Below are 8,842 nucleotides of genomic sequence, written 5' to 3'. Positions count from 1 at the left end.
TTTAAAATATTTGGTTTGGAGACTATCAAAGATCAATATGTGCATGATGCTGAATTTAAAGATGTATTGCAGAATTATAAGGAAGGGAGAACTTGGAACAAGTTCGTTCTTAACGATGGATTTCTGTTTCGTGCTAACAAGCTATGCATTCCAGGTAGCTCCGTTTGTCTGTTTTTGTTGCAGGAGGCGCATCGAGGAGGATTAATGGGACACTTTGGTGTCAAGAAGACGGAGGATATACTTGCTACACATTTCTTTTGGCCAAAGATGAGACGAGATGTTGAGCGTTTTGTTGCTCGCTGCACTACATGTCAAAAAGCTAAGTCACGACTCAATCCTCATGGTTTATATATGCCTTTGGCTGTACCTAGTGTTCCTTGGGAGGATATATCTATGGACTTTGTTTTAGGTTTACCTCGAACAAAGAAGGGGAGGGATAGCATATTTTTTGTCATGGATAGGTTCTCGAAAATGGCACACTTTATACCATGTCATAAGAGCGATGATATTGTTAATGTTGCTGATTTGTTCTTTCGTGAAATTATTCGCTTGCATGGTGTGCCAAATACTATTGTTTCAGATCGTGATACTAAATTTCTTAGCCACTTTTGGAGATGTTTATGGGCTAAGTTGGGGACTAAACTGCTTTTTAGTACTACTTGTCACCCCCAAACTGATGGACAAACTGAAGTAGTCAATAGAACATTGTCTACTATGCTTCGGGCTGTTTTGAAGAATAACAAGAAAATGTGGGAAGAATGCTTAACTCATATTGAATTTGCTTATAATCGTTCATTGCATTCTACTACTAAGATGTGCCCTTTTGAAATTGTGTATGGTTTCCTACCTCATGCACCTATTGATTTGTTGCCTCTTCCATCATCGGAGAAGGTTAATTTTGATGCTAAAGAACGTGTTGAATTGATTTTAAAAATGCATTAGTTAACTAAGGAAAACATTGAGCATATGAATGCTAAATATAAACTTGCTGTAGATAAGGGTAGAAAACATGTTGTGTTTGCACCTGGAGATCTTGTTTGGTTACATTTGCGTAAGGATAGATTTCCTAATTTGCACAAATCAAAGCTAATGCCATGTGTTGATGGTCCTTTTAAGGTGTTAGAGAAAATAAATGATAATGCATATAAACTTGAGCTGCCTGTAGATTTTGGGGTTAGTCCCACTTTAAACATTGCAGATTTGAAGCCTTATTTGGGTGAGGGTGATGAACTTTCGTCGAGGACGACTTCATTTCAAGAAGGGGAGGATGATGAGGACATCAATACCATTGTTACACCCACAGCCCCTGCTGCTATACGTACTAGACCAATTACTAGAGCTCGCGCATGCCAATTGAATTATCAGGTACTTTCGTTTCTTGGTAACGATTCTAATGTTCATGAGAATATGATGCTGCCTAAATTGGATACATTTGTTTTGCTTACAAATGAAGGGCCTAGCTTGGACAAGAAAGATGAACCTTGGAGCAAGTTCAAGCATGGAGATGATGGCATGCTCAAGGGGATCAAGAACGGAGTTACAAGTGATGATTTCGGGACTTTGAAGCCAACATAAGGAGTGCATGAAGCCTTGGACTAAATATACAAGATGCCACTTCATAAATTTCGTCCAGAGGCTATTTTAGGTGCTGCGTCAACTTATTATTGGGCCAGGCCCATGTATTTTTGAAATACTTAAGTATAGGCTATTTTTATAGTCTGTATGTGTGGGGAAACAAGAGTTAGGGTTGGTTTTGGACCCCTCCTCCAAGGGCCACCAAATTCCCCCCTCTTCCTCCATATATACTGCCCTTAGGTCGTCGTTTAGACTTTGTGTTTTGTTTAGATTAAAAGTTCGCCATAGCTGCAACTTAGCGAACTTCGTTTGTGTCCAGCGACCAGACCAAGACGTCACAAAACCCCACCTTGATCAATAAAGATTTCATCTTATATTCGCAATATCTAGATTGCAATCTCAGTTTCTTGCTTGTTCTTCGTTTGCTCGCAGGAAACAGGCCCTCGTGGTCAGGTTGATCATGCTCTGGCGTGGTCAATAACCCCTTAGAGTTGGTTTAGCGATTGCTAAGGCGCGAGTCCTCGCACGTTCGTAGTCGGATCGTCAAAGTCGACTTCCTCTAAAACGATAGCCGCCATGTCATCGAAAGACGGGACACCTTTGCCTCTATCTGGTCCGGTGGGTCAAGGTGAGGCCCTTCGTTCGGTTCCGTCCCGTGCCACATTGGTCGACCCGTGACACATATAGGGAGACCCATGGATGACTAGTCGTACAAGACAAAGATATCACAATTGTGAAGGACTCTATGTCCACTGACAAAGTCGGCTAGGATTTGTAACCCTAGGTTCTCGGACTAAGGTAACCCCTTTATCTCTGATATTACTATTCATCCAACCTAACTTTAAGGGTACAGAATGCTCTGCTAGAATCACACTCGTCGATTAGGAAGAGAGGCGTGAGACAATGCGTGCGAGACAGGCCTAAAGATAATGTGTGTACAGGAGACATGTAGGCAGGTCTATGTATATAGAAAGGGTCGATGGGGATTATGCGTGTGTATGCTTGCGAGAGGAAGAGTGATTGTGATAAAGGTTAGTGAAAACAGTCGTAAATGGTTATGAGAGGGAGGGAGGGTTATATCGAGAGCATGTGTGTGAGAAAGACACCTCGGGAGAGAGTGTGTGAGCATGTGTGAGAGACCACCGATGGAGAGTGAAACTACACGTACAAGGCTGTTGTACACATTGATTAAAGATATAAATTGTATCCAAATATTAGGATGGGATCATGATATTTGCAATTCGTGTAAGGAATGGTCATTGATCCATCAGACATCTAGATTCTAGCAAAATTGAGCATGTCTATGTTATTATTCGACACAATTGATCCACATAGTTAGTTTTTTAAACTCCAGACAATGCATCGCTTTAGCAATCGAATATAAACATGAGTATAGTTCATGTTGTGTGTGTAAAGCACGTTATACATACAGAAGTTACACAATGAACATTATAAATAGCTACCTATGAACTAGCATACATTTGAATTCAACTTAAGGTGGTTTTAAAAAATCGAATTCAACATGAAGTCCATTCAATTATTTGAATTTGATATCATGGCATTTGTAAATCATACCTAAATTATGGGGGCACCAATATTTGCTCTGATTTTGTACATAATAGCATATGTAGTCGTGTACAAAATAGATTCTAATTCAGCTCCTGCATTCCAAAATAATCGTAGTTATAGGATTTTCAAGTGTCAAAATTTCAAAAAGAAGCGGATAATTTAATGAGGTTTTCAAACATACAAGGTCAAATTTAACATTGTCTATTTAGGTTAATCCTCAAAGTTCAAGAGTACTCTAAACGTGAATGCTTGTGTTTCAAAATTTCGAATGAAGCGCCAAAAGAGCCTCTACTCACCCAAAACCGCGTGAGACCAATGTTTGGTTGTACAAGGAAATTACTTTTCTAATAACTCCGATCCGTGAAACCTACCGGCCCGACATCCAAAGGTCTAAACTGGGGTAGGTTTGTAGCTTCATCTAGACGCCACGCAACCGCCTCCGAAAAACATTCATACACAATGGCCGCCTAAGCACACATGCGCGCGGCCGAAATCGCTCCCGCCCACTATTTGGGACACCTGGGATTACCATCCTACCGCTGACCCGCAGTAGGTCCGTAATTTAAGAAGGGGGCAAAGTTTGTACTTTCCCTAAATTTCAAACAAGCGTGTCCCAGCTTCTGTTCAAAAAAGCCAAAATATGTGTCCCAGACCGAAACATGGTTCTCTCCCAACCCCCGCCCACCCGTTCGATTCCCCATTCGTACTCTGTGGGCGCAAAAACTACCTCTCCACCAGCCGCGAAACCCCAGCGTCCTTCGTCCGGCACCCCATTCCACCCATCAACCGCCGCCCTCCTCCATCACGTCGGAGCCACTACCCCGACGTTGTCGTCCAGCGCAACCTCAACCGCAACGCCCTCCACGGCTAGTAGTTGAAGCCGAGGTCGAGCCATCCGTACCCGAGCCAGTTCAACCACGCCGTCCCGCGCCTCACCGTTGCCGCTCCAACTTCGCCACTCTCCACCGCACCGGAGCTGTTCCTGCTACACCATCCTTCGCCACCTCGGATCTGCTTCCCCTCCACCGACATACGGCCACGGCAACACAATCAACAATTTGGCCATGGGTTCGTCCAAGCCTGCACCCTCTAGAACATCGGTTTCCCCGGCAAAAAGAACAAGATCGGCGCGACATGCGGAGGCGAACACACCGGCAACCGAAAACGGTACTCCTCTTCCCTTATTCGTGCAAATCTTACGTGTCTGCTTGCACGATATTCATCCCACAGAAAACACTAGTTGACTGCTTCTTCTTGATACTAGATGTTCCTAGTAACTCGCGATGCACAAGGTTTCTCCTCGTATACTATTTCACCTTAGATAGAGGTCCGTCGCCCCCCTCAATTTCAATTCCTAGTCAGTTTATTCCCAATTAATGGAAGCATTCCCCGGCGTAACAGGCGCTAGTCCGCCTATTACACCGGGGAAGCAGCGCCTCGGTGTTTATCTTGGGGGCATGTGGGGCCTAGAGCTACTGGTGCCCGATCTGGAGGTCGGCCGGGATTAAAGGGATGGCCTGGGGGCGCTGCCAAGCATGGCAGTGGTGTGAGGTCGATGGGAGGGCGGGGTGGCGGTGGCAGGGGTCTGGGCTGGTGGTCGCTGGCGGTTCGAGAAAGATCGTCAACAGTGACTGGCGGGAGGTAGACGAAGGCCATCTTCCCGTTCCTTATAGATCAGACGGTTCATTAAAAAATGACTGACCTATTTATTTTCAATCGACTGTTATCTTGATATGACCACATGTGGTGCTGTGCTGGAGGAGTACCTGCATTTCCTGTGCTCATATATTACAAAATCATATGGAGTAGAATCTAATTTTGTTTGCCATGCAATGTTGTAGAGCTATCATATGTCTCCTGTCATTTATTTTTCAGCCACCTGGTATCAGCTACTTTTACAGTGCACTAGTTCTGCACACACTTCACCCATACTCTCACTATTGTGTTTTTATGCAAGGGTATTTCAGAGTCTGCCTCGAGAGAAGCAGAAAAGAAAAGAAAGAAGTTGCTCCATCTTTCTACGCGGGTAAGCACGACAAGTTACAACGCTATAAAGAGTGCAGTGCTAGCAGATGGGGACAGTAAACGTAGATCTAGAGTTGATGACCTCGCTCGCAATGAACAACCATCCCAGGTGCTTGTTTTAACTTCGCGGTGTCATATGTGGTTGCATGTTCCATATGGTGTCTAGCTTGTGTTCGAAAGGCCGAAGTCGGTCTTTATTAAGATAAGGAAGGATATTTTTTACATGAACCACCATCCCGTGAGCACCAGAAGACAAATAGCTAGTCAGGGCACTGGCCGAGCCAGTGACAAGCCTAGCAAAGAGAGGCATCACCTGGAAGCCAACTAAAAAGCCGTGATGGTGGCAAAGCAGCCTGCCTCCCACCAGGCTCTCATGTCCTAGATGATCATGCTCACCACTCCAGCCGGATGTCTAGCTTGTATTGCTTCCAATTTGGTTAAATTGCATCTGCTTAGCTTACACATTATACCGTTGAATATGACATGCCTTCCTGTTTTTAGTACATACTAGCACATCTGTGTGTTAACCATGTTCTTACATCAAACTAATTTTCTTGTGTATCCATCATCAATCACTTATGATGAGGCAGTCAGGCAAGTGGATTACTCCTTATTTAAAGAATGCAGCGTCAGCCTCCCGACACCATTCTCAAGAAACATCAAGGCTAGATGAAGATAGTGAATGTAGCTCTGTAGTTGATTACCGCATTTCCCCTACACTAGCATCGCAGGTGCTTGCTCTAACTTGGCAGCGTGATATGTGGTTGCATGTTGCATATGGTGTCTAGATTGTAATTCTTCCAATCTGGTTAAACTGCATGTGCTATTCTTCTTAGCTTATACATTATACCTGTTAATGTGACATGCCTTCCTGTATTTAGTACATAGTACATCTATCTATTAAGCATGTCCTCACATAAAACTATTGTTTTTTCATATCCCGCATAAATCAATATGATGAGACACCTTCAATATATGCAGTGTGACATTAGTTGCATCTTTGATATGATTTATAGCATGCACTGCTTCTAATTTGTTGGAATGCCATTTATGATGGGACACTTTTAACTTGGCAGACTCATATTGGTTGCATCTTTCACGTGGTGTCAGCTTGCATTGCTTTTTATTTGGTGAAATGGTTTATGCTTAGTTTACACAAACAGTTGTGAATATGCCATGCCGTCCTGTTTTTCATATTATTCCATCCTGGAATCATGTGTTTGCCTTACATCAAAGTAGTGATTGTCAGTATCATGCACGAATAAGTTCTGAAGAGTGAATTTTATTGCTTTTTCTTGTCGGTTTTACTTGACAATTCAAAATCAATAAAGCGGAAGGAAGTTAGCAAGGCAGCGGATGAAGGTGCTCCTTCCAAATGGAGGGCCTCTACAGACTCTACTCCTCCATCCCCCCAAGATGATTTCCAAGACAACACATGCATAGACACTCAACGTAGCTGTGTTGGTGATGAGCACGTCTCCCCTAGTGCACCATCACAGGTGCTCCCTATAACTTGGCACTGTTATATGTGGTTGCATGTTATGTATGATGTCTAGCATGTATTGCTTCTAATTTTGTTGAATTTCATCTGCTTACTTTACACATTATACATGTGACTAAGACACGTGTTCCTGTTTCTAGAACATACAATATCTGTCTATCACACCATGTTCTTACATCAAAGTACATTTGTTCTGAAGAACTAAATTGTTATTCATTTTTATTGTCGGCTTGACTTAACATGGCACAGAGAAAGGGAAGCAAGACAGAACGATATGGAAAGGGAAGCGGAACAATCCTGCAGATTCTGCTGGTACTGATGGTGCAATAGAAGGTCAAAGTCCAGCCGAAAATTGTACCGACAGGGTATCCCATTGATAGAGGCGAGGGTCCCGATCTTTCGATGAGATGATGGATATCGCTTTGGTGGAAGTCGACTTTGACGATCCGACTACGAACGTGCGAGGACGTCGCGCCTTAGCAATCGCTAAACCAACTCCGAGAGGTTATTGACCACGCCGGAGCACGATCAATCTGACCACGAGGGTCTGTTTCCTGTGAGCAAACGAAGAACAAGCAAGAAACTAAGATTGCAATCTGGATATTGCGAATATAAGATGAAAGCTTTATTGATCAAGGTGGGGTTCTGTGACGCCTTTGTCTGGTCGTTGAACACAAACGAAGTACGCGAAGTTGCAGCTATGGCGAACTTTTAATCTAAACAAAACCCAAAGTCTAAACGATGCCCTAAGGGCTGTATATATGGAGGAAGAGGGGGGGGGGAATTTCGTGGCCTGATAGAGGCAAAGGTGTCCCGTCTTTCGATGAGATGTTGGATATCGCTTTGGTGGAAGTCGACTTTGACGATCCGACTACGAACGTGCGAGGACGTCGCGCCTTAGCAATCGCTAAACCAACACCGAGAGGTTATTGACCACGCTGGAGCATGATCAACCTGACCACGAGGGTCTGTTTCCTGCGAGCAAACGAAGAACAAGCAAGAAACTAAGATTGCAATCTGGATATTGCGAATATAAGATGAAAGCTTTATTGATCAAGGTGGGGTTCTGTGACGCCTTTGTCTGGTCGTTGAACACAAACGAAGTACGCGAAGTTGCAGCTATGGCGAACTTTTAATCTAAACAAAACCCAAAGTCTAAACGATGCCCTAAGGGCTGTATATATGGAGGAAGAGGGGGGAATTTCGTGGCCCTTGCTGGAGGGGTCCGAAATCAACCCTATCTCTTGTTTCCCCACACATACGGACTCTAAAAATAGCCTATACTTATGTATTTCGAAATTACATGGGCCTGGCCCAATAATAAGGTGACGCGGCACCTAAAATAGCCTCGGGACGAAATTTATGAAGTGGCATCTTGTATATTTCGTCCAAGGCTTCATGCACCCATTATGGTGGCTTCAAAGTCCTGAAATCATCACTTGTAACTCCGTTCTTGGTCCAATGTTCATCCTTCTCCAAGCTAGGCCCTTCATTTGTAAGCAAAACAAATGTATCCAATTTAGGCAGCATCATATTCTCATGAACATTAGAATCATTACCAAGAAACGAAAGTACCTGGTAATTTAGTTGGCGTGCACGAGCTCTAGTAATTGGTCCAGTATGTATAGCAGCAGGGGCTGTGGGTGTAACAATTGTATTGATGTCCTCATCATACTCCCCTTCTTGAAATGAAGTCGTCCTCGACGGAAGTTCATCTTCCTCACCAAAATAAGGCTTCAAATCTGCAATGTTAAAAGTGGGACTAACCCCAAAATCTGCAGGCAGCTCAAGTTTATATGCATTATCATTTATTTTCTCTAACACCTTAAAGGGACCGTCAGCACGTGGCATTAGCTTTGATTTGCGCAAATCAGGAAATCTATCCTTACGCAAATGTAACCAAACAAGATCTCCAGGTGCAAACACAACATGTTTTCTACCCTTATCTCCAGCAAGTTTATATTTAGCATTCATACGCTCAATGTTTTCCTTAGTTAACTCATGCATTTTTAAAATCAATTCAGCACGTTGTTTAGCATCAAAATTAACCTTCTCCGAAGATGGAAGAGGCAACAAATCAATAGGTGCACGAGGTAGGAAACCATACACAACTTCAAAAGGGCACATCTTAGTAGTAGAATGCAATGAACGATTATAAGCAAATTCAATATG

This window comes from Triticum dicoccoides, chromosome 6A (genome assembly GCF_002162155.2).
Source record: "Triticum dicoccoides isolate Atlit2015 ecotype Zavitan chromosome 6A, WEW_v2.0, whole genome shotgun sequence".
NCBI classification, from domain to species: Eukaryota; Viridiplantae; Streptophyta; class Magnoliopsida; order Poales; family Poaceae; genus Triticum; species Triticum dicoccoides.
Note: the sequence above shows the minus strand (reverse complement) of the source record.